Raw genomic sequence first — 24,902 nt, forward strand, 5'->3', positions numbered from 1 at the left:
CTTTTTCATTTCTTCTATTCTTCTTTTGAGAAAAAAAACAATATTTTTTACTCACCCTGTTATAAAAGGAATACACAAATACAATAAATGCATGCGTGGACCACAAAACCACTCATACTGTAAGTAGCAGTTTTTTAGTAATTTGAGGTTTGTACATTACCTGAAAACTGGACAAACAATATTACCATTAATTTATGGTTTGTTTGGACAGGACAATATTTGGTGCAAATATGACTAATTGAGGCAACGCTGGTTCGAGTCTCGTGTATTTGCATGTTCTCCCCATGTTCGTGTGAGTTTCATCTGGGTGCTCCGGTTTCCTCCACAGTAGTACTAAACTGTCCATAGTGTATAAATGTGAATGAGTGTGTATGGAATGTTTCCCAGGGATGGGTTGCAGCTGGAAGGCAATCCGCTGTGTGAAACATGTGCTGGATAAGTCATTCTGCTGTGGCGACCCCAAATTAATAAAGGGACAAAGCCGAAAAGAAAATGAATGAATGAATGACTAATTGAAAATCTAAAATCTGAGGGTTAAAAAAAAATCAAAACATAGAACAAATCTTCATAGTTTTGCAAATAAGAAAGAAATGCACTTTTTTTTGGATTATATTTACAATAGGGATTTTACTAAATGTCTTCACTTAATGATTTTTGCCATAAAAGAAAAATAAATGTATTCTATTGCAAAATCATGCGACATAAGACATAGGTTTATTGGTCCAGTATTGTATAAGTGTGTGAATGAGTGTGTATGGATGTTTCCCAGTGATGGGCTGCAGCTGGAAGGGCATCCACTGCGTAAAACATATGCTGGATAAGTTGGCGGTTCATTCCGCTGTGGTGACCCCAGATTAATAAAGGGACTAAGCCGAAAATAAAATAAATGGATGAATGAATGATTTAGCTCATTTAGCAAATCAGCTAAAATGTTGTTAGAATTGGTTTTTATGTATTCTCTATATATATTGCATCACCAAAAATTATTAAGTTCATGTGAATGTGTTGTACAATAAGTTGACATTTTGATTATTGTGGCAGGCTTAAACATGGTTATTTGAATTTAGAATAAATTGAAGAAGAAATGCAAGCAAGTGTCAACAAATCTAAATGGTCTATACATTATTTTTTTCCCATGACACGGACATTTTGAGGAAAAAAAAAAATCCCGCAAGAATTCTTGTAATACTGTAGCAGATGTTCAGTACTGTATAGAGATTGTTGAACGGTAATACCCTGGCAGATGTTTCCACAGCTGCACATGTGTTCTCTGCACATACGGTGCATGTAGCCTCAGTCAAGGACGAGAGCTTCTGTACTGCAATTTTGCATGCTTTTCTGATGTCATGCGTGATCTCATGCATTCACAAGTCGAGCCGGCGGGTGACATTCACATCACCCAGAACTTGTTTTGAGGCTCAGGTCACTGGCTGGCTGAACTGACCACATGCGGCACGCATTGAGCTTAACCGGTGCTCAACACTGGATTCAAGTGGCCATTTGATCAGAGCTTAATGCAGTCGCTCACCTCTGGAGAGCAAAGCCCCAAAGTCTATGAATTATTACAATCCCAGTCAATCTTGGCATGCTGGCAGAGGGCCCTGGAGTGTGAAGGCTTTTGTCTGCTGTTTAAGTTACCATGGAAGATGAAATAGTTACAGCGCCACCGTGTCCTGGCCCCAGAGCTCTCTTATCGGCCTCTGCGTGTATCTTCTATCTTTAGAGAATGTTTTCTCTTTTTACTCGCTATCAACATTGTATAAATGGAAAAAAGGAATCTCATTTCTCTTACTTTGGCAAGGCTTTTCTCAACATTATAGAGGAGGTGCCATGAGCGGGTGGCACTGAGCCATAAGCACAACAGAAGAGCATGCCGAAGCTTTGTCAGAGTCTGACAAGGAAGGAAAAAAACCTAAGAGCTCTGCACAACAATCAGAACATGCAGGTATTCATTGATTCATTTTCTTTTTGGCTTGGTCCCTTTATTCATCTGGGATTGCCACAGCGGAATGAACCGCCAACTTATCCAGCACATGTTTTACTCAGTGAATGCCCTTCCAGCCACAACCCATTACTGGAAAACATCCATACACACATGTCTTTGGACTTGAGGAGGAAACCGGAGCACCCAAAAGAAACCCATGCTAACACGGGGAGAACATGCAAACTCCACAGAGAAATGCCAACTGACCCAGCCGAGGCTTGAACCAGCGACCTTCTTGCTTTGAGGCAAACATGCTACCCACTGCACCACTGTGACACCCCTTATGCATATGCAAATTCTTGTATATTGTTTTTCAAAACAGCATGTAGCATGACGTTTACTTCTTTTGAAAGCAAACTAGGGCCAATGGGCCAACGTTGGCCCATGGTAACTTTTTTATTTGGCCCGCCATCCCATCTGAAAAAAGGGGAGAATTCAATTTAATTCACCTTATTTTTATAGTGCTTTTACATTGTAGATTGTGCTAAAGCAGTAAAACATAAAAGATCATAGTAAATTGAAACAGTGAAGTTAATTTTTCAAATTTTAAGTTCAGTTCAGTTTAGCTTAGTTCAGTGTGTGTTAATAATCACTACTGAGAGTCCAAACACTGAAGAGCAATCCATCGATGCGTACAGCGGTGAGGAAAAAACTTCACCAATTGGCGAAAGTGAAGAAAAAAATCTCGAAAGAACCAGACTCAGATGGGCACAATCATTTCTCCACTGACCAAGGTCTTGTGCAGAGCTGCAGTCCAAGTGCTGGAGGCAGGAAGCTGGATTTCAGCGAAGACTTGTCAGAATCTGGAGCGTCACAGGAATCAGTCTCATGCTCTCCACTCCTCCATGGCCACCACAATAGCTGCTCAGGATACGGCCATGGTCCAGGATACCTTGGGATCATCTCGTTGCTGGTCTTGGATCGAATCAGTGGCGCTGTGTGGTCTAAGGGTCTCGGGATGAGTATCCCCAGGTGGAAATAGAGAATAAAGAGAGTAATTAGCGTAGCTGCTGTTTATAGTGTATATAAATGAGATGCAAAAACCTGTGTGGAGCACATTCATGTATCATACCGCTATTGTATGCTGTGCTAAAAAAATAGGTCGTTAATCTAGTTTTGAATTGGGAGAGTGTGTCTGAGCATCGGACATTATCAGGAAGGCTATTCCAAAGTTTTGAAGCCATAAATCAGAAGGCTCGACCTCCTTTACATGAATTAGCTATTCTAGGTTCTACCAGAAAACCTGAGTTTTGAAATTTTAAAGAGCGGGTTGGATTGTAGCAAGACAGAAGGTTGGATAGATATACAGGAGCTAGAATAGTGTGTGTGTCTGTGTGTGCGTGTGCGCGCGCTGTCGTCCGGAGGTGTGTGTGTTTGTGTGTGTGTGTGTGTGTGTGTGTGTGTGTGTGTGTGTGTGTGTGTGTGTGTGTGTGCGTGTGCGTGTGTGTGTGCGCGTGTTGTCGTCCGGAGCAGGGCGTGTATGTGTGTCTGTGTGTGTGTGCAATATGTGTGTGTGTGTCTGTGAAAAGAGCAGAGTGAGAAGCTAGGAGATCTCCTCAACTGTTTTTGGAGTTTTTGCTCAATAAAATAGTTAGTCGTCTGAATTTTCAAGTTCATCGTCTGTATTTACATTGACCCACTGGCAGCTAAAATCCACGCCTACACTATCGAGCGTGTATGAACTGTGATTACTTTTATATTGCTGATTAGCTGTTTGGCATTTCACTCTCTGACTGAAGGCAGTCGACCAATCGCAACAGACTGTCATTGGTCCAATCAGCACAGATTAGCTTCGCGCTAAGGAGGGGTTTGGGAACAAATGAATCACTGGATGATTCATACGGGAGTCGCTGGGATAATTAGGTAAAAATAAATGCAGATTATAAGACCACGAAAGTGTTTTTTGACCTTGCATGCATATTAAACTGTTGTTGGAGACCCTTACAACCAAGATATGACCCTATTTCATGTATAATATGTGTTCTTTAAAGCTTTATAGGTAAGAAGCATTATTTTAAATTCAACACGAAACTTTACAGGTAGCCATTGTAAGGATGATAAAATTGGGGTAATATGATCATATTTTCTAGATAGTAAGAACTCTGGCAGCTGCATTTTGTACTAATTGAAGTTTATTAATAGAGGATGCTGGACAGCCAGCAAACAGTAATCCAGCATTGAAGTCATAAAAGCATGGACTTGATTTTCTGCATCTGAGATGAATAGCATACTTCGTAACTTAGCAATATTTCTCAGATGAAAGAAGACAGTTTTTGTGACATGGGATATATGATTACAGAAAGTTAAATTGCTGTCTAGTATGACACCCAAATCTTTTATAGTAGAGCTAACGCTAACTTTGTAACCCTCTAATTATAGGTCGAGTTGTGAGATCAGCTGTGTACAGGATTTAGGCCCAATAAGTAATAATTCTGTTTTGTCTGAGTTTAAGAGAAGGAAATTGTTGGTCGTCCAGTCTTTAACATCTTTTTTACACTTAGTTAGCTTAGACTGTTCAGGCATCTCATCAGGTTTAGTTGAAGTATACAATTGAGTATCATCTGCGCAGCAGTGAAAGGTGATCCCATGTCTTCTAATAATGTCTTCTAGGGGTAGCATGTATATTGTTAACAGCAAAGGGCCTAAAACTGATCCTTGAGGCACCCTATACTTTACTGGGCTGACTTGTGAAGACTGTCCATTAATGATGGATGATGGGGAAGGTTGGGAGGAATGCATTCAACAGATCATCATTTCTAATTAATCGTAATTTTTGTTAGTTTAATTGTTGAGCTACAAAAAGCAAACTGGAATTAAAGGATTCTATTCAGCTTGATCAAGAAAAATGCTGAAGACTTTGACGAGCAAATCAGGCAAGGCAGAAGCAGGTGCAGCTTGCCTCTTGTAATCTGTATTGAACTTCATTTTGTTATAAATGGGATTGTTTTTATTGTAATAAGTACATAAAAAATGTATATTTAATTATTAATATGATTAATAGTGTTTTTAAAATTTATTTTATGTATGAATAAATTAGGAATTTACCAAGCCAACTTTAATGTAATAGTTTGGTATTTAACTTTGGCCCACCACCCTCAATCAAGTTTATTTTTGCCTTTCATAAGAAGAAGTTTAAACACCCCTGTTATAGAGCTTATTTTGAATTAGTCTGTGCATGTTTCTTGCATTTTAATTTTGTTTGACGTCAAACCACTCATCTCTTCTCTTTCTTACTAGTGATGTATAATATGTTTCTCTAAACATTCAGGCTGCCTTTACATGACTATGTAGCCAAAAATGTAACAGTTTTTCCCTCATGTTTTTATACATTTACAAATAGATGAAAATTGTCAAAACACTATTACATATTAACACTGTGACTTTATTCCTAAAGTACCTGTAATGAAATGACAGTGACTACGTTTACATGGACATCAGTAATCTAGTTATCTGCCTTAAAGGTGCAGTAGATTTTTGCCTTCAGAAACATTTTCTGTTGTGCTGGTTGAAAGTCTCTCCCCAGTCCAACAGTAATGATTAAACTAAATGATCTAAATGCATTTATATGTGTTTTTATATTCTGGGTAAGGCATAAAACTAAAAAATGGTCATCCAATTAAAATTTGTCAGACTACAAATGTAGATTTGTACAGTTGTAGTCAGAATTTTTAGCCCCCTTGGAATTTTTTTCTTCTTTCTAAAATATTTTCCAAACGATGTTTAACAGAGCAAGAAGATATTTGTTTTATTTCTGCTAGAATAAAAGCCGTTTTTAATTTTTTAAACACCATTTTAGGGACAAAATTATTAGCCCCTTTAAGCTAAATTTTTCCTCGATAATCTAACAAGCAAACCATCATTATACAATAACTTGCCTAATTACCTTAACCTGCATAGTTAACCTAATTAACCTAGTTAAGCCTTTAAATGTCACTTTAAGCTGTATAGAAGTGTCTTGAATAATATCTAGTGAAATATTAGTTACTGTCATCAAGGCAAATATAAAATAAATCTATAATTAAAAATGAGTTCTTAAAATTATTATGTTTAGAAATGTGTTGAAAAAAATCTTCTCCCCATTAAACAGAAATTGGGTAAAAAATAAACAAGCGGTCTAGTAATTCAGGGGGGCTAATAATTCTGACTTCAACTGTGTATTTGCGCACCTCTGTTCACATAGATCCGCCATTTGCGTGTACACACATGCCGCTCTTTCATGTGCAAATGAGATGAGAGAGAGAGAGAGCGGTAAAAACAAATGTGGAATCAAAACTTGACGTTGGAGGAAGAGTAACACCATGGCTGAAGTATTTCTTTTAGACAGGTGTCACTAGCCCCTTTCACACATACGGACCTTTCCGGAAAATTGCCGGCAATTTTCCGGAAAGGTTGTATGTGTGAACAGGTCCTTTTTGAAAATACCGGTAAATTCGTTCTGGCTATTTTCCGGAAAGAGAAGTTGTAAGATTACCGGCAATTTGCCGGAATGCTGCGCTGTGTGAATGCAGAAAGAAGATTCCCGTAATAAGCGCGTGCACGTCTAGAACGTGCTGACGTGAAACGTCCGCTTTAGCCAATCACAACAGTCAGACGCATTCACGTCCGCGCGGTTTGTGAGAATAAAAGCCTTTGAATATTTTTACAGACACATTTAGCTGGTAGAAGTTAGTCAGATCACGTTTATATGTTCTTCTTAATGCCAACTGTGTAAATAATCATCGATGAGATGCTTATGATAAGCCGTTGTTTGTTTACCTTCAAGCTTTGCGTGTGCCCATGAACAGCCTGTGAGCGCCTGAACACGCACATATTATGAACATCTCGACATGCGAAAGTGATCCTGCGAAAGTTGTTTACAATATTGATCATCCACAGAGTTTGTAATTTAGTCAAATGTTTACAAACACAAGCGCAGCCGTTTAAAGCTCATTTGTGGTGAATGATGTCAGAATTTACCGGTATTTTGGAATGGATGTGTGAATGCTCTTTTCCGGAAAATTTCCGTAACGTCCTCGCCTGTGTGAACAGCGCTTTTTTGAATATACCGGTAAAGTCGTTCCGGAAATTTTCCAGATATTTACCGGTATCACTGTGTGAAAGGGGCTACTGACTCGGTCCCAGTCATTCCCCTCTCTGGCCAGCAGAGGCCGCCATCTCCCGACTTCTAGCATTACATCATCCACTTACACTGATCGTGCACACCTGATTCAGATTCCTGTTAACGACCCACGTACCCTTTATAAGCCGCACTCAAACATTCACTCAGTGCGAAGTCTTGTTTCAGCCCCGGCCAGCATTACTGAGCGTTATATCCTGCCTGATCTCTTGTGCATTACTCCAACCCGTTTCTGACTCTGCTTTGCCTTCTGCTTGCCCACGACCCAAGCCTGATACACGGACTCTGATACTCGCTGCCTGCCCTCGACCCAAGCCTGATACACGGACTCTGAATCACGCCGCCTGCCTTTGACTCATGCCTGGTAAATCACTCTGTGTCTGTCTGCCGCCAGCCTTGAGACCATTGTTGCTACTGTTGATGTGTGTTTGCACCTTGGTGCATATTGAACGTTTGAGTAAGTGTGTGTTTAATAAATACTGCATAATGGATCCCTCCGTGTCAGTCTCCTCGTTACAACAGGTAATGTTCTGTTTTAAAATTATTTTAGTCAAGCAAAGCTCTTGTAGATGTTGTTCTTTTACGAATGTGTTATTTGCACGGAATTTATGTTCAACCACTGAATTCTTCTGGACTATTTTCAGTTTCATAAAGGAGTTTTTACAGCATCGATAATGTCCACCTAGCCTGCTTTACTGGGCTGAAGTTGGTTTAGATTCACATTGGTTCATTTTTTAACAATGACAACCTGTGACGTGCTCCCTTCATTATTTACCATGCTATTTTGAATTTTGGGTCTGAAATAGCATGTACGTATGGCTTAGTGAAAAGTGTAATTACTGCACCTTGCCGGCCAAGCACTAAGCATACAGTAGTGACTTTAGGACAAAGTGTGTGAGAGAGTGAGACCAGCAATCCTTGCATAAATATACCTTTCATGTTGTAGTACATAGTTCGATTAATGTCATTGTCACTGTTTCATTGTCATTGTTTTACGCAACAACAGTTCATGTTCGTCATGGCACCATATGTGATTTTAGGTAATTCATTCAACTTGGTTCTAAGTTCAAATGCAGTTAATTTTTCACACTTTGCTTGCAAACTAATTATGGCAATGACAAATTCTCAATAAACAGGCTACCTCTGCCATTTCATTTACTAACTTTTCATTGATGTCCTCATGACAAACTCAGAGGAACTGAACAAAAACATAGACATTGTTTACCACTCTCTCCAAAAATGTGCTCTTTTGCTTTATAGCCATTCTCATTTGTTTGTCATCAAAACTCCTAACAACTACGGTGTCTTTGTCCTGTCGCAAAATGAACAAAACAGTAACAATTTGATTAAGGTGTTAAGTCTTTACTGTGCTTTATGCCACTAAAATAGGAATACATCACATGTATTTGATTTATGTTGAGTTTGATTCTGACTCTAGTCGGATTAAGGTCATCAAATGTCTGTTTGCATGGTAAACTCTTAATCAGAGTAATGTCCTAATTGTATTCAAATCTGAGTATTGTATACATATAAATGTATTCGCTGTGCTATTGGCTTCTTGATGCTGATGTGTAAATAGAGATCTTGCCGTGTGTGTGTAATGCATCTTTAATGTAAAGTAAATTCACACTTTGCTGATGAAGGTTTTGCAAACAGTTTAGCAACTACAACACTTTACCATGTATCATTGCTGTGTGTTTGTACGCGCTTGCCTTTTAATCTACACCTGCCTAACCACTACTGTGCACATATGTGAGATCTTCATTTTCAGGCATTTATACTGACAGCATCACAGTGCCGTTTTCAAAAACCTTTAATTTTTAAGACCTGTTTTCAGATTGATTTATTTTCAGTTCTAAAAAAGTCAGTGTCATGTAAATGAATAGGCAAAATGCATAAAACGTTTCTTGATTTTGATTGAATGTCTTTTTTGTTAGCATTAGATGCATATTGAAACAAATGGGCTATTTTATTTCCTTTTTGTGTGTGGTAAAAACAGATATGTCATGTCCTGTAAACCATTTTTTTTTTTTGCAGATGAACAACTATCTTTGAAATTCACAATCCTTCTCTGCATGACAAAACTTAGGTATTATGGGTTAGCTACTGTATGTGCAAAATTCTCCTAAAAAGGTTTTACAGGTCCCTAGAAACCCTAGGAATTGGAACCAGTGTGGTGTGATTGGTTTTGGCCATATTTGGAATGGTCCTTCTGAATATTGATGAGCTCGACTCCGAATCTCAAGCAGGTCATGTCTGTGCCTTTATGTTCACTCACATACACAGCATAATCATTTATTATTGTCTTTTCGAGTTAGTCCCTTTATTAATCTGGGGTTGCCACAGCAGAATGAACCGCCAACTTATCCAGCATATGTTTTACGCAGCAGATGCCCTTCCAGCTGCAATCCATGCACATCTCATTCACACATGCACTACGGACAATTAAACATACCTTATTCACCTGTAAGGCTGTGAGGCTAGTACTCTGAAATACACATATGTTAATTAAAAAGGGGTATAAAGTACATACTCTATGGTTGTTGTTTTTTTTTTTTGTTTGTTTTTTTTTTTCCTTGCAGAATAAATCCCTTCAGTCGTTTACAACATTTCTCTGCTTCATGTCAAGCTGCCAGTAATCCCAACCCTGGCTTATTCTGAAAAGGTACCACTATATACATTTCTGGAGAGCTCCAAAAACATCTCTCGAGCTACTCTTTTAGGCAGTTTTGTTTTTGTAAATCTATCAGAGGCCACTTTGTATGCTTTTTCAGATCTTAAATTTCTCCCGTGAATGCCATTTGCGCCTGCTGTTCTCACGTAAATCCACCCAAGGCCACTGTTCACTGATTGTTGACTGACTGACTGACCGACCGATTGACTGACCCACCCTCCTCCTTCCCTAAACCCAACCAATAGTGTTTTCAAAAGTATACCGATTGACCCATCTTCCGTAAACTCAGCTGCAGTATTTTAAAAAAACAATCCAGAAAAAGAAAAGCCCTTGCCTGATTTTTACCTTATTTTTATGTTTTCAGATTTTACCTCGTTCTCATCCTGTTATTTACTTGTTTATTTTATATTTTGGCTTTTGTTTTTGTCTTACACGCTTTCTGGTGCTGTTCTTCGCCGGACAAAAATCTAACTTAGCTGGATAAACCTGTCTGGCTTTATTGCATGATAATAACCTCCTGGATGAACTTTATTCGTAACTGAAAAACAGACAGGAATTAATGTTAACCTCTGCAAAGGTTAATGACAGTTTGAAAAACCACAGTAAGAGCTGAGTGATATGACATGATGCATAAAAATGCAATAAACACTAATTTAACACATATACATGTTTCTTTTGCCTCATAACAAATGTACAAATTTCCCAATATACACATTAAACTAATAAAAGATACATTTAAACAGGCTTTTTAACTCATTGGGGTGTCATTGAATACATTTATAATCTGTATATCCCACATTTTAAGTTCTGATGCACTGCAAACAAATGAATTGCTTTAAAAAGCTTTCAAAATAAGGGTCCCACATACTCAAGTATAATACAAACTTAAATATAATCATGCTTTAATATCGCATTTTTGTAATCTCATTAGGAATCAAATGCTGCCTGGTGCATAATAATGATCCATGTGGATTGTCAGAGTCTTTGCTTTGATCTTATTGACCTCTTTTTCACAGGCTGTACATGATAATGATGAAACAATGGTGTTTTAGGCTCACATGTTTTCATTTTCTATCTGAGCTCTTATTATTACGCTATGCCTATTCTCTGGCACTTTTAAAACAACCAGTAAAAACAAACTTTTTGGAAAAGATTTGTCCAACTGGTAAACAAATTCCCATTGGTCCATAGGGATACAACAGGTGGGCATGCAGTGGATGCCTTTCCAGCTGCAATCTAGCACTGGGAAACACCCATACACTCTCACATTTACACACACACAAACACTCATACATTGAGGCCCAATTCACCTATACCGCATGTCTTTGAACTGCCGGTAAAACCAAAGGAAACCCTCGCCAACACGGAGAGTACATGCAAACTCCACACTAATTCCAACTAAATTAATTTTAAGGAGCCTATTATAATGGCCATCAGTTATTCAGTTGTTCTTTCATGTTCACATATTACAACAATTGTAGGTCAGAGCCTATAAACTGGAAATTTTCAATGCAGTGATGTGCCTTTAATCTCTGCACATTTAATGGTCATCAGCTACAACAACTAGCCCATCAAGTGTAAGTTAGTAAATACACGAATATGAAGTCACTGTGGATTGCAAGAGTGTACAAAAGATACTGCATTCTTACACACAAACACATAGATAATTTCTTTTCTTTTTTCATCTTCTCACTGATATTCTTCATGAAGAATAATCTCAAATTGGATCTGCGCTGTGAATTTTTTTTTAATTATCTGTGAAGCCTGGCTCTTTTGAGCAAAATAATTCTGGAGTTATGAAGCAGAAATAATGGCCTTCATAGCTGCTGAGGTTCTATATCTCGGTGTGGTTTTAACGTTATCTTCTCCTGTAAGTGCTCGACGCCTCTTGATCTTCAGCCAGAGTGTAAAGAAAGTTTGCTATTAATCTACTGTCCACAGCACTGTTTGCATGCTCTGGTCATGGCAGATGGATCACTCTGGTTGGAACCATATGTACAATTGAACTTAAGACAAATGAACAACAACAAAAGGGCATGGCAGTGGGTCATCTTATGTATTACTGTTTAAGCTAATTATTTGTAGTGCAAATTACAAAAAAGTTGTCTTTGTCACACTTTATGCTGGGGTACAATTATAGCAATAAGTAAAACATTAACTGTGAAGTTTAAATCAATGAAGTCCTGATATTCTATTTATAATTAATAAGCTAGTTAGGTTTACATATTGGGTAAGATTAGGCATGTTGAATAAGATCATGCAGAATATGTGTACTTTATAAGTACTATTAAACAGCCAAAATCACCTCATGAAATCTGTCTGCATATTTTTTAGCCCATCGTTGAGTCTATTTATTTACTTGTGTAAATGTGTGTAAATTTATGCTTATTCAGTTTTTAATTTTAGTAGTAATATTGACTAATAAGAAATGTTCATTTAATTGTTTTTGTACAGTAATAGTCTTTTAGTAGATCTATTATATGATTGACTTGCTTTGTTTACCAAATACGTGGATCTAGATGGATTTGCATTAAATAAAAGTAAAAAATGTATAATTTTTTATTTCATATATTAAGTTTTTAGTTATGAAACTCCCAAAATAATTCTGTATAAATCTGCTGAATTTTTACAAAATTCTCTGCAGAAATATCAAAATATGTCCACAGATGGTCTCTGGCTCTATTACTAAGCCACTAGTTAACAGGTACTAAATGGTAAACTAAAGTATTTTATTTGTTAAAAATAAATGTAGTTAAATGTTTTGTGTATGTATAAAAACTAAAAATAATGTTTCTTGCTTTAGTGAACTATATTTATTTTAATTTTAAAAACTATTAAAGTAGAACAAAAAAATAACTATGAAAAAATTTATAGTTCATCTTTATAACTTTTTTTCTACATATAAAATGTATCACATTAGCACAACATAAGCCAACTTATCCAGCACATTTTTACGCAGCGGATACCCTTCCAGCCGCAACCCATCTGTGGGAAACATCCACACTCATTCACACACACACTCATACACTATGGACAATTTAGCCTACCCAATTCACCTGTACCACATGTCTTTGGACTGTGGATTAAACCAGAGCACCCGGAGGAAACCCACGCGAACGCAGGGAAAACTTGCAAACTAAACACAGAAACGGCAACTGAGACGAGGCTTGAACCAGCGACCCAGCGACCTTCTTGCTGTGAGGCGACAGCACTACCTACTGCACCACTGCGTTGCCTGCCTGTTAATTACTTTAACTTATTAAAGTATTTTTTAAAGTAAACCATGTAAACATCATTTTAAATCATATTAAATGTGGCTTAGTTTATTTGGTTTGACTTAATTTGTATCCTACCCCAGTTTGTTCCCTATATTTTTACTTCAAACATGATTTGCTTTTTTAAGTTAGTTTTTTGTCTAAAACATCCCTGGTGAAGGTTTTATTTTTCTATTTGTTTGGATGATGCTACTCATGTGTGTATAACAATGCTCTGTGTGTAGCAGTCGTATTCTGTCCAAGTGTTTCTGTGCTGTGGAATGCTGTTTAGAAGGGCATTATTGAGTCCGGTTCAGAAGTGAATCCTGCCTTCTGGTGGAATATTCACATAACATTAAACAGGAGAAGATCTGCCAGAGGGCACTATTCTCCAGCAGTGAGCAGCTTTAGTGCTTTCATAAAAAGAGCAAAGGTTCGAAATTGATTCATTGATCAAATGTTTTAAGAGGGGTGGCTGCAATTTCAGAGCACTTAGATAAAAATCCACACACCATAAGATAAATGCAGAATCAGCAGAGGAAGACTTAGATGCCACAATCACAGCTTAACTGTTAATAGAACTGTTTAGTATCTCACACAATGTGTGAAAAGTCAAATCTAGATCAACCATTTAGGCCTAGTCTGAAGAGCTATTTTAATTCTCTATTTCTAAGATTAAGTCACTTAATCTGATTTCTATCCAAGTTTAATTACAGAAACTTTAACCCTGTTGAGAATGTTTTCATCCACTCTAGGTTGTTTTGATACTTAATTTGGCCATAGCTTTTTCTGCGTTTCAGTTAGTGGAATGATTTTTGTGACAAATCTAATTTTGACACATATTTTGGGAAAATGCTTTGAATTTTAAAAAACAAGAAACACTTTGGACAAATTTACTACTACCCATTTGTTAATTTATGGATGAAACATCCACTAAATTAAACTGCTGTAAGGCATCAGATAAATATACTTTTCAAAGTTTTTTTGCATAAATCTATTAATCAAACTCAGTCCTGATCCAAACTACTGAATTGTTTTGAAAATTACAGAATTTTAACTCTTTAATTGGCAAATTCATAAATGATGACACTAATTTGGTGAAAAAACACACAAAACGACTGATTTTCAATATAAAATATAATTGTGCACTGGATTTTTGTTCACCTTTAATCACAGTTTTGGACATGTGAACGATTAGTATCAACATTGGCTTTGATGCATTGTTAGATTTTTTTTTTTTTAGCCAATATTTAAGTAAAATCAATAATTTCACTGAAGCTACTTATCAGAAATACTTTCACCTTACAGTTCTTTGAGTATAAAATCTTATAAATTCACTTGGCTTATTAGTCTCACTTACAGTACTTTGATATTTTCACTTTCTAAACCACTGTGGAAATGCGACTGCATTATCATTAACAGCTCTTTAGTCTCTCATTGGGGAAAATGTATTAAAGACTACAGAAATCACATATTGCATAGATAAAATAAAATTGAACACTTTAGTGTGGAGTGCACATATTCATTAACCCCTGCTTTTCCCTCAGCTATTTTATTGCTTATTCATTCAGTCATTTTCCTTCAACTTAATTCCTTATTTGTCAGGGGTCACCACAGTGTAATGAACCAACAACAAGGCATATGTTTTATGCAGCAGATGCCCTTCTAGCCACAACCCAGTACTGGGAAACACCCAAACTCTCACATTACGGCCAACTTTTATTTGCCCAATTCACCTATACCATGTCTTTGTTTGCGGGGTAAACAAGAGCACCCAGAGAAAACCCACACAGGGAGAACATGCAAACTCCACAGAGAAATGCCAACTGGCCCAGCTAGTACTCGAATCAGCAACCTTCTTGCTGTGAAGTGACAGATTGTAAACAGTTGTTATGTTAAGGTATAGGTTAAAATAAAAGGATATAGAATATGGTCACGCAGAATAAGGCATTAATATGTGATTTACGACTAATAAAGCCAAATTATTCAGCCAAATTAAAGCTGTGCTGATAGTCATAGCTACTCTATAGTACTGGATGTGATATTGCTCAAACCCATTTGTGTTTATATAGCTTTTGCATATCTACCATACCTCTGGGAATGACCATAGTGCTGTACATATCACAACATTAAAGAGATTTGATAAGGACATGGGAGAAAGTTAACCAAAATTCAGAATTTGCATGTTTTTTTACCCGTAGAACGCAAATTATGTTTTGAAGATACAAACGACACACATCATATACCAAGAAAGACAACATTTATCTATTTTTTTGTCATTGTATATCCTGTTATTTCTTATAAAGACTCTTGTGTTAAAGGAACAGCACAAGAGTGAATAAATGACAGAATGTTGATTTTTGCAGAACAATATCTCTTTTATTGTTTAGTTGAAATCGTGGCTTTTCAGTCTCCCAGCCTTAAGATCTATGGGACCCGCCAATTTGATAGAAATGTTGAAATGAGCTACGAGCTGAATTCCGCACTTTCAAGCGGTCCTTTCAGCCCATCACGTCTTCAAATGATCCGTGATATCTGCAGCTTTATGCTTGCTGTGTACCCTGCCTTCTTATCTCCATATAGGGTCTCGGTCAATAAGCAATTAGCATTTTATGACAAACTGCTCACCAACATCATGGGAGGTTGGCAGGTTGCCATCGCAGATGATTTTTATAGAGAGGATTCAAGTCATGTCTGGGAGACAGAAGTCAATGTTTATTACCATGGCAATTACATGCCCTCTAAATGTCCATAAAAAATAATTTAACATGAGATAGGCAATTAGGCTGATGTTTACTCACTAACAAAAGAGGCTCAAGAATGAATGCTAAAAGCACAACAGCATGTGTTTTACCAGAGCTACTTTCACACAGGCCTTTCCTGTGTGGTTGTGATTGCTGCTGGTTTGAACTAAGACTGTCAGCAAAGATTAAAATGAACAAATCAGCATTGACAAGTACAGAAGTCTTCTGATGTATATTTGAAGGAAAAGTGTTTAAAAGTTTTCTTTTTCAGTGCTGAGTTTAGTGAAGAGAATGCTTTTTTCAACACATATTTAACTATGATAATATCTCATTTATTTTGTCTTTGCTATGATGGCAATATTTCTCAGTGATGGATTGCAGCTGCAAGGGCATCCATGTTGGATAAGTTGACGGTTCATTCCACTGTGGCGACCCCAGATTAATAAAGCGACTTAGCTGAAAAGAAAATGAATGAATGAATGAATGATGGCAGTACATAATATTTTAGTGGTTATTTTGCAAGGTAGCTTATTTGGTTCAAACAGGTTAATTAGGCAAATCATTGAACAACAGTGGTTTGTTCTGTAGCCAATCAATAAAAAATATCCTTTAAGGGGGCTAAAAGTATTTAAAAATGACTTCAATTGAATTAAACTCTGCTTTCATTCCAGCCAAACTAACTTCTGATATCTTCAGAAGATAAAATATAATCGGTAATACTGTGAATAATACCGATTTCCAATAATAAATATATATATTATGTTTTGTATTTATTTGTAGAATTTATTTATAATTTCATGTTTTTAATCAATTGCTGTGAATGAAAACAACTTAAATGAACTATTTCTGAAGTATTTCTTTTAAATAACAAGTTTAAATGTTTTAGCATAACAAAACTATTAAAACTGTAGGTTCAATTGGGCTAGGGACAATGACAATTAAAAACAAAAATGCTTTTACATTTTTATTATAGGGACAGCTAGTGTACGTTTCTAGTAGAATGTCCTCTCTCTCTCTTTCTCTCTCTCTCTCTCTCTCTCTCTTTCTCTCTCTCTCTCTCTCTCTCTCTCTCTCTCTCTCTCTCTCTCTCTCTCTCTCTATATATATATATATATATATATATATATATATATATATATATATATATATATATATATATATATATATATATATAGTTGAAGTCTGAATCATTAGGCCCTCTGTTTATGTTTTTCCCCAATTTCTGTTTAATGGAGAGAGAGTTTCCAACACATATCCTAACATATTGTTTTAATAACTAACTGTTTTATAATCTCTAATAACCGATTTACTTTATCTTTGCATTGATGATTGTAAATACTATTTGAAACAAAATTGAAAAAAAATTTAATAAAGGGTCTAATAATGTTGACCTTAAAATGGTTTATAAATATATTATATAGCCTTGGTTTGCATGTTCTCCCCATGTTTGCGTGGGTTTCCTTTGGGTGCTCCAGTTTCCCTCACAAGTCCAAAGACATGTGGTACAGGTGAATTAGGTAAGCTAAATTGTCCATAGTGTATATGTGTGTGAATGAATGTGTATGTGTGTTTCCCAGTGATGGGTTGCAGTTGAAAGGACATCCGCTGCGTAAAACATATGCTGGATTAGTTGGTGGTTCATTCCTGCCTAGTTAACCTAATTAACCTAGTTAAGCCTTTAAATGTCACTTTAAGCTGTATAAAAGTGTCTTGAAAATATGTAGTAAATATTATTTAGTTATCATGGCAAAGATAAAAGTTGATTATAAAAATAAAAAAAATAAAATAAAAAAAATTATGTTTAGAAATGTGTTGAAAAAAATATTCTCTCTGGGGACAAATTAAACTGGGGGCTACTAATTCAGGGGGGCTAATAATTGTGACTTTTACTCTATGTGTGCATGTGTGTGTGTGTGTGTGTATATATATAAGGGCATAGTAAAAACTAAACAAAAAACCAAAGCTACCATTTTCCAAAAGCTCCAAGAGATTGTGAGCTACCTTATTTTCTCTCGGTTTGGAGAGCGGCCCACCCAGCTGCTAAATAGCAGACTGACAGCAAAGGAATAATTCACAAGTGGAGCTAATCAAAGGTGAAAAGGGAGAATCAGTAAACGTCGTATCCTTTTGCCACTTTCATCAATCCGGCTAACTGAATTTGAGCTAAAGCTGAGCAAATTTTACGGGGAAGGAAATTAATATGTAACACATCTGAGGTCTGGCCAGAGCGGGCGGAATTGGAAAAGTCTGCATTATATCAGAGGGGCAGATTATTGGAAAGACAATTGGGGCCGTCGGTGTAATCAGAAAACAGTGAGGTGTGTCTATCTTATGATGGCACTGTGACCTAGCCGGGCTCGTGGCCAAGGAAATTTTTTTTTCTCCCTGTTTTCGATTCAATCACCGGGGCCATCCGCCCTGCTGCGTGAATCTGTTGGCCCCCACACATGACAGTATCAATTCAATTACCCTGAAAATGGATACATATTCAGGGTCTAAGAGAGAGAGCCCGAGAGAGCGGAGGGAAGACAAAGAAATACACATTTACCCCCGTAATAAGTTTCATTTGGAGTCGGTTTGAAAACAATTCGCCTGTGCATTTGTCCCTGTCAGATCATATTATCCGCAAATGAAGTTTACAAAATATCAATTCAATTTCTATAACCCGAGCCTGTAGCAAAACACACAGGGCTCTGAATTGACCATATCATAACATCTGAGGGGCCCCTGGTGGCTTTCAAATATTTTCAGTCAGAGGCAATCAAAGCTAGAGCGGCTCATGCTAATCCGTTCAATTTCATCCTTTAAACCATCCCCTTTCCCCCCATAAAAACAGGGACGCCTTACCTTCCCGGATCAGGGAAGAGGCAAGTCGCTTTGTTTTGCCATCTTCTTTTCTGTCGCTTCTGGGCTTGTTTATGCCCTTTTGATCTTTATTCATCTCCGCTGCTCTTTATTTAGCTCCAACCATGATATTTGACTGAATAACAGCATTTCTCTCCATATCGGTGAGCGCAGGTAATGCTGATATTTTGTATTAAGTAGTGGATGGCGCAATCGTATACAGTGTTTTTGAAACAACAGCAACAACAACATGACTAGTACATAAAAAAGCAACTACTGTTAACACGCATGTTAACTTTACATTTTTTAAATTCCATTTGTTATCATTTATTATAGAATTGAGACATACCTTTTGATGCATTTATTAATCTTAATTAATTTTAAAAACTCTCTTTTCACTCCTGGTTAATAGTTAACAGAGATTTTTTTTTCTATTTACACTACAAACACATGCACGCTTTTAATGCAATATCCACATTTCTAAAAATGTATTCTGGGGAGAATTCATAGTTAAAGTCATTAAATGGGATTTAACTAGTGTTTGTTACTGAAACGAAAGCGTGCAATCTCCCCGCGTGATATATTATTAGTCATTTGGAGAGTGATGGGCTACATTATCTTTCCATTACTTGTTTTTAGCGCTATACACACTCCCACTTTTCCAAGGAGGCACTAATTTGTGAATTAAAGATGTGAAGTTTCCTTGATGCGTCTCAGTGGGAAACAGAGAGTGTTGCCGCCTCTTACCAATGTCAAAACGGGTCGGTGCGTTATGAAATTATTCACAGATGCAGCCTGTAATTGTGGCCGTCTCAGTCTCATGCTTCTGTCAGTGTAAAAAATGCCTGTATGGAGTGTCTTTAAAAATGCTGTTTAACAAATCAATTTGAAAACGCTTACCTTGTAAAACAGTGCGATTGTTCCAGTCACTCCTGATCAGGCAGTGCTGAGTGTTCATCTATTAGAGCTCTAACAAACAGGTTTACAGAGCAGCAGTGTGGAAATGCGTAATTGGAAAAATATCAAGGAGTCGACATGGATGTAACATTTTTATTGATTTTTGGAACCTCTCTTTGCGTTCTGCCCAAGGCCTTGAGCTCATATCATTAACAGTCCTCTTTTGCCGCTTGTTCTTTTAAATGGGTTTTTAATCAACTTTTGCAAAGAAATGCAAATGAATAAAGAAATGATTTGATACCTGTGAGCTTCACCTTATTCTGATAATAAATGAGCTGAACTTTAGGGCATCATTGACACATGCTTCTGATATCTGATATCTATGGAGACAAACAACACAAATATTGCATTCCTACAAGTTCCAAGATGACAGACACATACAAAAGTGTTCTATAATAATTATACAATGTTTACTCTATATTGGAAATTAAACAATTTATGTTTTAGAGAAAATAACATTGAGTTATGCTGCCAAATATTTCAACTTACCTTTGTTGTTTTGTTTTCCAAAAATGAAAATTGATTATTTTGAATTACTAAAAGTCACAATTATTCATCATAATAAGCAAGTCAACAGCTGTCAACACTTTGAATGTCAGAAACATATGCAGGCAAAACAGAGTTAATACCATCTTTCATTTTCCATATTAATACCTGATCATACATTTTACTTTATTTACAACATTGTTGCCTTAAATAAATCTTGTTTTTAATTAATCACATCTATAGTATAAAGCCAGAACAGCATTAAATTTAATGAATATATACAGTCAGAATTATTAGCCCCCTGTTTATTTTTTCCCAATTTCTGTTTAACGGAAACATTTCTAAACATAATAGTTTTAATAACTCATTTCTAATAACTGAATTCTTTTATCTTTGCCATGATGACAGGACATAATGTTTGACTAGACATTTTTCAAGACACTAGTATTCAGCTTAGAAACATTTATAGTCTTAACTATGTTAATTAGGTTAACTAGGCAGTTTAGGGTAATTAGGCAAGTCATTGATAGTTTGTTCTGTAGACAATAAAAAAAAAATAGCTTAAAGGGGATAATCATTTTGACCTTAAAATGGTTTTAAAAAAATTTAAAACTGCTTTTATTCTAGTCAAAATAAAACGTATAAGACTTTCTCTAGAAGAAGAAATATTATCAGACATACTGTGAAATTTTAAAAAGAAAAAAAATGAAAAAGGGGAGGAGGGGTTTGTTACACACAAAAAACACAACTATAAGCAGGATGTGGATGAGAATGTCATCTCATAAACCAAAAAACAATTAAAGAGAACCATAGTATTGTCCACAAAAAGCGTCATGAAGGGAATTCTGGGAAAGTCAATTTAGGGTTATTGACCTTACTATATATTTTAGTGTTTTGAAGTACTAACATCTACATATCATATCCTTTGACACAAATGCAGAATAAAAAACTCAACCATAAGCATTTGTGGATGAGAAAGTTCACACCATATATATATATATATATATATATATATATATATATATATATATATATATATATATATATATATATATATATATATATATATATATATATATATATGTATATATATGTAGCAAATGCATATATAGCATATTCACCATACACTGTAAAAAATTCAACTTGAAAAAAAGTTGTAATTACTTGTTTTTTTTTTTTGGCTTGGCAAAAATTTGTATAAATGTTTGTAAAACTAAATCCAACAAGTTTACTTCACCTAAATCACAATTTTCTTCATTAAATTAAAATAATCATTTTGAGAGATAAACTTTGTAAGTTTAAACAAAAAAAAGCTTCTGCCAACTTGTTACTTTAAGTTGAGTTAATCTCAGACCTCCTCACTTGAAAAAAAGGTTGCAGTATTTCTAACCCCAACAACAAAAATAATAGTAACATCAAAAATAACATTGTCATTAATATTGAAAACAACAAAATACTACTGCAATAATGCTAAAATTATCATTTACTTGGAAGTGATCTGACAGCTGCAGAAAGACTTTTAATGTGATTTTTCATCTCACATTTACCTAGTTCGCTTTACAAAAAGTAAAGCTTAGCGCATGTAGACTGTTCATTTTTATTTAACTGTTATGTATAAATATGAACTTTTTTTCTAACAAAACTAAAATGGAAATTCAAATGCCTAAAAAGTTCAAATAAATCGAACTTTTAAAACAACTACCCAAATGATAAATCAAATGTTCAAATGATCAAACAATAAATCAAAATGAATTCTTAAATGAGAAATCAAATTTATTTGATATTTTATTTTCATGAACAACTCTAATAACCTGTAATAATTAAAACCAGTTTCTGGTTCCTCCTGATTTCACACAGCTCATGATGGACTGATATTTAGAACTATAAAGACACCTCATTCACACAGACTCTTTGCTGAGTCTCGTTTTCCCTGTAAAGCCTTACAAAGCATTTTTCCTTGTTTGTCCTGCCATGTTTTGATCATCGTCTTGTGTACTGTTACTGTTGTTTTGCCTTCTGTTCTGTTTTTAATTATGTGTCTAATAACTATTTTGTTAACATTTTTCTCTGTTTCTTAGTTTTTTTTTTTTTTTTCAATAATAATTTTTTACATTATTAATTTTTTACAGTATTATTTCTTGGTACCAATTTCCAAAATAGTTTTTTTTGTTCACTCAATTTCAGACATTTTCGGTCAGTGCAACTTCAAAAAATGACAAACAAGAAAAAATAAACGGAAATAAGGATTTAAAGTTTTTTGTTTACTTAACTTCAGACATTTTAGGTCAGTGCAACTGATGTTTTTAAAAGTCGAGTAAACAAGAAAAAACTTCGGGCAATAACTTAAAAGTTTTGTTACAGAGTAGTTCACCTCTCCAGAAAACTAATAATCTTATGTTAACCCAACTAAATGTTTTTGTATCACTGACAAATAATTTTAGGTCAGTGCAGCTAATGTTTTTAAAAGTTTAGTGAACAAGAAAAAGCGAAAGTTTTTTTTTTTCTTTTGTTGTTGTACTGGTTTTATTATTTTTTTTTTTACAGTGTACTGTACAGTATGTATTAAGAAAACATACTGTTAAGCATGTTTTACATTTTTACTGTGCATTTTTTAGAGTTGAAATCATGGATATTTTTTTACAGACAAAATATGAACGCGAAAATGAATACTTTACCATAGTTCTTTATAATGCAGTGACCTTCAAACATTACTGTGCATGATTTGTGAACTACTGCATTTTATTTTTGAATCACATAACCAACTCCAAATCCTAATCTCACGGTTGCTTTTGGTACAGCATTAACATTTAGCCTGACAATGTAATGCTTATATGTAACATCATGGAAGGCTTCTCTCTTTTAAGATTTCAGCCCATTATGTGCATTTGTCGACTATTTGGAAAAGAGCCATTGTTTTTCCTTGATAAATGTTTTCAGCCTATAAAGATGTCTGGCCTAATATAGCAATGGATGCATTTACTGGTGGTGACAAGTTGGCTTAACAGCTGGCTAGTGATTATTGGGAGTCTTATTTTATTAGTGTCAGCATGTGTATCCTAAAAGACAGGTAGAGCATATCTCTGCTTTAAGACTTCCTGAATCATGGCCAAATAAGAGGAGGGTAAATTTGACCTGAGAAGCATTTGCATGTTAAGTGCGGTCAATCTGAATTGATCAGAACCAAATTAAATGCAGTGGGTTTCAATATTTTCCCTGTTCGCACATTAGCCTCTCACCAGCAACATATGGATGTATTGAATTCAGATTAGTAACCTAAGCATAGACTTAGACAAAGAGGAACTTATCTTTAATTAAAATCACGAAATGAGACCTTAAGTCCTATTCTGAAGGTTCTAGTGGGTTTGAAGAATTGCAAAGCCAAGGGTTTACAGGTTTAATGTCCTTCCGGTATGTGAATCATGTGACTTGTGAAACAGGACATGCTGTAGAAATACCATTAAACTTGTTTCAAAAATATTACTTAGTTTTGACCAACATCTCAGTAAATCTGAGACTTCGGTGAGACTAGAGTCAGGTTCATTCAGATTATTTTGAGCTTCCAGTCCACCTTTTATTCGATTAAACATAGGGGTTAATTAAAATAATGTCATGCGACTAACAGTTTTCCCGTGGATGCCTATAAATGAATTCCTATTGGCATTTATTTATTGATTGGTACAGAATACATTACAAATTTAAAGTAAACCTTAAAAACTGTGCTAAAATGTAAACCTATATTATTATCTTTCAAGTACAATTTAGCATTAGAACATTTCTAAATGAACATAACATTTTTGAGTGTTTTCCATTGTAAGTTTATGGTAATGTACTGTAGTTAACGAATATTAACAAACAGAACAATATTGTTTTACTGCATCATCTTGCTCTGAAAAGAAAATTATTGCTACCTAAAATGTTGTAGTTGAATTACATCAGTAAAACTGACTAAAAAGTTAAACTTTATATTACAAAAAAGTTGAAACCTGATTACTTAATGTAACGACGGGGAGTGACACTAACAACAGAAGTTGGATCCAAATGCAGGTTTATTCAGAGTCAGGCAAGCAATGGTCAATACAGGGGCTAACAGATGTATGAGGGCAATCCAGAGTCGAAGTCAAAATAACAGGCAGATGGTCAGAGGCAGGCAGCAAACAGAATTAAATAAATAAACAAGGCAAGGATCAAAACACGGCAAAGGCAGACAAAGGAAACGCGTTGTAATGTCACTATCAGTAAACAAGACTCGGCAACATGTGTGTGGAACAAAGTGGTATAAATAGTCCAAATAATCATTGTGTGAGTGGCTTCAGCCGTGAGAGTGCAATCAGTGTGGATCTGGAACTGGTTGTGTGTGTGTGGCATGACTGGTTGTTGTAGTCAATAACATGGTAGATATGTAGTTCAATGAGTGTGAATGTTTGTTGTGTGTGAATGTTTACCAGCGACATCTGGTGATTGTTCGCTGGTGAACATGACAGAGCCCCCCTCTAAGGAGTGGATTCCAGACACTCCTAATACTGTTCAGGCAGGAGGTGGAGCGGAGGCGGAACAGGGGGAGGGATGGAGGGTAGAGATGCGCGGTTGGCGGTTATAGCCGCGGACTCCGCGGATAAACCGCGGATCGGGCGGATGACGTTACGAAAAAATAATATTTTAATTAAATTCGGGCGGGTGGCGGGCGGTTGTACTGTTTTTATAGGCATAGCTGGCGCACCAACGAAAAAGCCTAGGACTGACTTCACAGAATGGGAGGAGGAAGTACAGAAGTATTCCTCTACAAACTTCCGTATAGACGGATCAGCAGAGGAAAATCTACTTCCTTTTGGGAGAAATAAGGCCA

The 24,902-nt window shown here is 35.9% G+C and overlaps 1 long non-coding RNA gene across 1 annotated transcript in view; it reads right to left on the reverse strand.

Moving 5' to 3' along the window:
* LOC101882685 (uncharacterized) overlaps positions 1 to 24,902 on the reverse strand; it is a 396,146-nt gene that overhangs the window by 124,652 nt on the left and 246,592 nt on the right. The window lies entirely within an intron of this gene.

This window comes from Danio rerio, chromosome 14 (assembly GCF_049306965.1).
Source record: "Danio rerio strain Tuebingen ecotype United States chromosome 14, GRCz12tu, whole genome shotgun sequence".
NCBI classification, from domain to species: Eukaryota; Metazoa; Chordata; class Actinopteri; order Cypriniformes; family Danionidae; genus Danio; species Danio rerio.